Below are 5506 nucleotides of genomic sequence, written 5' to 3'. Positions count from 1 at the left end.
CACAACACCCTATAATTCCTGTGTGTTCATAATTCCTGTGTATTTAACCACTTAAATATAAAGCAGGTGTAATGGGCTAACGCTTAAAATGTACTTGATGGCTTTTTATTCTAGCTATCCTTCCTCCAAAAACCCTTCAGTAATCCCTCTCTGGAAGCTGTTGATCTGATCCAAGATCTTCTCAAATTATCCCCATTCCTCCAGACAGGACCCCAGACACTGGCATTCACACCAGTGACCAGGGAATGTCCCCCTGCTGTATTCAAGGCCAGAAAATTGTTGATCTACTTGCCTTCAAAGTAGTTACTGCACCACTTGGGCTGTGATGATTAAACCCTGAAGGACAGTCTACTGTCAAATACCCACCTCCTTGCCAAGATCTTGTCTCTACCACCATCACAATGTCTGGAATCAGAGAATTGCTTAGGTTGGACAAGACCTCTAAGATGGTTGATTCCAGGAATTAACCCAGCACTGCCAGGCCCACCACTAAACCATGTTCCCAGGTGCCACATTTATATGTTTTTTGAACTCTTCCAGGGATAGCAAATCCATCACTTCTCCAGTTTCACTGCTTGACCACCCTTTCCATGAAGAAATTTTTCCTAATATATAATTTAAGCCTTCTCTGGTGCAACTTAAGGCCATTTCCTTTTGTTCTATCCTTTGTTACCTGGGAGAAGAGAGCAACCTCCATCCCATTACAGCCTCCTTTCAGACAGGAGCAGCAGGACCTGCAACATTTTTACCAGGTAACACAGTGCAGGGTTGATACACACTGCACCAGGTGCTTTTGGAGAGTCATTTGATGAGCAGGAAGCAGCTGGAGAGCCACACACCAAAACTCATCCACAGTGTAGCTCTGTGATTTTCAGGAGCTGCACTATCATATGCCTCATGCACACAATGCTGCAACATATCCTAACAGAAGGTTTAGGCAAGCTGACTTTTATTGCTGACAAATTGAGGCTCAAGAACATGTTGCAGTGCAATGGATGGCATGGAGCTGGTCATCTGTCAGACAGGATCTCAGCTCAGACTTTATTAATATTCATGGTTGGAAGGCTTCCTTGGATGTATGTGCCTCTTCAAAACATTCATTCCAGCTCACTATCGACACTTGAAATAGTGAGTTTTAGCAGCGTGCCTATAAAATAAATTCCCACCACAAACCTTCCTTGCAACAATGAAGTGAATGTTCTTTAGCATAGCTTGTTGTTGGTAATAAATTTAATTACCCATCTCTTATGAAAAACCAGGGAGAAACTGGGCATAAATTGTCACTGTTCTGAAGGGAGCAGGAAGGTCTCGGTGCTGCTGGAATCCATCCTCAGCACTGAGGAATATCTCCCAGTTTTCCCTGTGATGCTATTTCCATGTTTTCCCTGCTCTTTTCCCCCTTTAGCTGAGGCACTCCAGGCAGACAAGCAGAGCTGTCACCCCATGCAGAGAGGCTGCAGATGGCTCAGGACAGCATGGCCAGTGCAGGGTATGCAAGAGGATGTCGAAGATCTTTTCAGGTCCTAAGAGCTGGAACAACCAAGTCCTCATCCCATTCAGAGCTACTTCGGTGGCAATCCCATATCCTAAACTTTGCTGTCCCAGAGAAAGGGCTGGATCTCCTGAGAGTGATAAAATGCTCGGCCAGCTTCCTGAAGTGTCTCAGACACTATAACGTTGAAACACTTTAAAAGCCACCCTTGACAATATATTAAACTATTTCTGTCAATGCCTCCACAGCTCATCTGATAGATACTTATGGCTTCCAGCAACAGTCCTATTTAGCATGATTATTGTTTTCATTTTTTAAATGCACTCCATGCTCAGTTAGTGCTAGACACACCTTCATTACTCCTATCTGTTTGGAGGATCGCAGCCTCCAGACTGACATATGAGACATCTCAGGATGGCTGAAATGCAGTTCATTACGTGAATACATCACAGATCCTGGTAACATCAATTGCAGTAACAATTCTTAATGCAGCTAATAAGGTGTTAAAAGTCCCTACAGTTTTTTTAGTTATCTGACTTGTTTAAGATACCAAGCTGGGTTTTCATCACTTCTCAATTGGAAGGTTTAGCAGATTTAGGTTTTGTTAAAAACATATATATTCTGTAGGCATGCATTTTTTTCAGAGATCCCTCCACCCTTATAAAGCAAAGTGAAAAGTACGGGGGTATTACTGAGTACAAAATGATGTGCCAGTTGCAGCAAATACAGATTGCCAGGCACTTCCCTGATCATGGACAGCTGCAGAAGTTTATGTTACAATCCTACAAACAACAAAAATCTGGACTACTTTCTTCTTTATGCCAGGACGGTTTAAAAGAGGAGCTGTTTGTCACATGAGGTATAGGGAACAGAATAAATTTAGCACTAAAGAATAACCATTCCAACATCCTGAAGTATTCTTACCCAATAATACACCTTCTGGATGGCAAGACTCATGCACTCTATCATTTTCTGTGGATCTCAACACACTGAATTTAGGTCAAAAGTGAGAAACTGGAGAGGAATGAATCTAGTTAAATTATATCAGATATTAATCTTAAATAACACCCCTCCACTCCAGTAGATTTTCCATGCACAAAGATTAAAGAAAAAATCTACTTGCTACACAACCGCATTTAGTCCATAAGAGCTCAGTAGTCTGCTGGGTCTGTGACTTCATCAGCACAAACACACCCTTTGATGGCTGAGTTCCGATCCTGAAATCAGGCAGCAAAGTTCCATGAGCATACATTATTGAAGTTTAACTCGTGAAGTTACATCCCAATGGATTGGTCCAGTGCTAATGGTTCCCTCTCTCCTCCGCCTTTGATTTATGTTTCTCACAAATCCTTTTTGAGAGATGAGAAATAAAAACCCATTTTACTCTCAATCTATTTTGTCCCTACTTCATTTTCCCTGAGAGCAGTCACCAGGGAGGTATCAATGACTGAAAATGGCCTGAAGAACCAGATACCGAGGAACCTGCTGGGGGCAGTACTGAGGATGGCACCGAGTAATCTGGGGGCAGATTTCCCTATATGTCTGCTTGTATCTGCTCTGAAAGCAAATAAGAAACACCCAGTTTCCAGACTGTCAGTACAGCACATTACACAAACATTAAATTCCCTTAAAAAATAAAAATCTCAGTGTCTGAGTTATAAACTTCTCCATGATAATGGTAATGGAAACATTTCTATGTTCCTACAGCTATAATGGGATTCCCATAGTAGTCCTACACTGTTTATGATGATGATAATTTAAATAATGCATTCCATATCTTTTACTTTTCCTCTTTTCTCATGGTGCTGTACACAGTTGGCATCCTTTCAATGACAAACACTGAGCAAAGTGCAGCAATAAATTATTTCCTCTTTGAATCCTTTTACTAAATGAAAAAATATCTATGCGCACATACAGCACCTTGAGTCCAGCTAGTTAATCAGCTGCATTATTATTGCCACCCACCTCCTCCTGTTAAAAAGCCAGATTTTTCTACCATTTGTGCTGCTTTTAATCCATAGGAAGTCAATTTTCCACTTATATATTAGTTTATTTTATATTTTCAAATTGATTCTACTATACATTGATTTCCTGTTGTGTGTATTGTATCCTGAGCTAGGATTATACATTTAGTAGAAGTGGATATTCCTGCCACATAAAGGTTGCTGCAGCTCTATAGGACCCTTATCTTGAAAAGGGAGAGTCCAATTTTATTGAAACGGCTAAAATCCCACTTAATTGAATTTTTTTTTTCCTAAGATGTACAAGCTTAGAGACTTTTGGTTTCCAATTCAACTTCAGCTTCTCGGTGTTTAAATTTCCAAACCCATAAAGGCCTTTATGAAAAAGAACTTACAAATATTGTATTTCTGATATGGTGAATTACTGGAGAAGCTCAAGGTAAGAAGCAGTGAAATATCAATAGTTTGTAGAACATCTTTTGATCGTGCCGTCTTTTCATGGCCTGTTTAACACATTCCTATGGAAAAAGATCATGTTTGAACCAACATTTTACAATGTTAGAGTCCTGAAATGCTGCAGAGCAGAATTAGGGCTGTGCACTGGAACAGAAAGAAATGCGCTACCTGAAAACATTTGATGCAAGAAGATGAGGCAACACAAAATCCTAGTTCCAGGGAAAAAATTCTGGCTCAGCTCACAGCCACCAGGGTTTTGTCCTCAATTCCAGGGAGTTTCAGCTCCAAGTGCAACACAAATTTTTCCTGATTAAACCACTGCTTATGTTGCCGCCACCATTAAATTTTAATAAACCATATCCTTGAGTGCCCTTACTTCTTACGTAGAAATATACCTCAGAGAATCTTTTTTCTTTTGTTTCAAAGAAAAGTTGCACCTCAGAGGAAGCATCTGGCCTCTGTAGTTTTACTCCTGAGTTTGATTCAGCCTCCTAGTTTTTCTCTTTGTCCACCCCAGACATAGCCATGCTTTCCTTCTCAGAGAATGCCATGATTATGACATCTGCCCTTACCAATATCAGGCCCAGACTCTGTAAGTGGGTCTGTGAGCACATTTGTACCACTGTCCACTTTTCAGCCAAGCTTTGTTGGGAAACCCCTGTGCAACAGGTCTGCAGCAGAACCAGAACCTTCACCAATACTTCCCTTCCCTGAGCACGTCTGCAGCTTCTTCCTGGGCACACTGATCATCCCACAAGCTGATGATGAACACAGCATGAGCAGAGATGTGCTCGGGAGAAGATGCAATAAGAGAGGTGTCCCACTGCCCAGAGGGAGTGCAAGCAGGCATGTGCCTGTGCTCCCACTGCAAAAGCTTTTAAAGATGAGTACAAAGTTTATATGTTGAACACTAAAGCTGACATGTAGAAACAGAATTAGGTAATTAAAGAAATGCTTAGATTTGAACCAAATTATTTTTGCAAATCCCAAGGGTCCAGTATTTATAGCTGTTCTACAGTGGAAAATTAGACCCCAAAACTTGTAGGTCCACAGAGATTGGAGAGCCAGGCCCCAAAGTGACTGAGATGCCAGGAAGCCACAGTGTCAGGATTTTCATGTGAGTTAGCCTCATTCAAAGCTACACAAAGCAAAGTGGAGCCCTGTCACCTTGAAATCAGCATCATTTTGCAACCATCTCCCACCACTGAATCTGCACAGCACACAGCAACAAAGACTGGTCCAAGTGGCTTGGAGAAGGCTTATGATGTGATTTCTGGCCTTCATTTTATAGGTACTTAAGAAACAGCTGTATAAAGCCCAGCATCTGGTAATTAGATTAGAGAGGGCTGAATGTGAGGCCTGAAGAATAAATCTTGCTGCCTGTTGTGCTTGCAGAAGGAGCTGCAGAGAATCTTTCCTGCCCTGGCAGAGCAGTGGTGGCTGGCCTGGGTTCCCTGAGGAGCTGAAATGATGGGCTGCTGCAGGGGGAAGAGAGGATCCCTTACCCTGTCAAGCAGATAAGGGGCAGTTGATGTCTGCTTCAAACCAGAAAAGAGAAAAATTTGGTTAATCTTGCTGGGCCAACAGCTCTGAGGAG

The sequence above is a fragment of the Sylvia atricapilla genome, chromosome 4, assembly GCF_009819655.1.
Source record: "Sylvia atricapilla isolate bSylAtr1 chromosome 4, bSylAtr1.pri, whole genome shotgun sequence".
NCBI lineage: Eukaryota > Metazoa > Chordata > Aves > Passeriformes > Sylviidae > Sylvia > Sylvia atricapilla.
Note: the sequence above shows the minus strand (reverse complement) of the source record.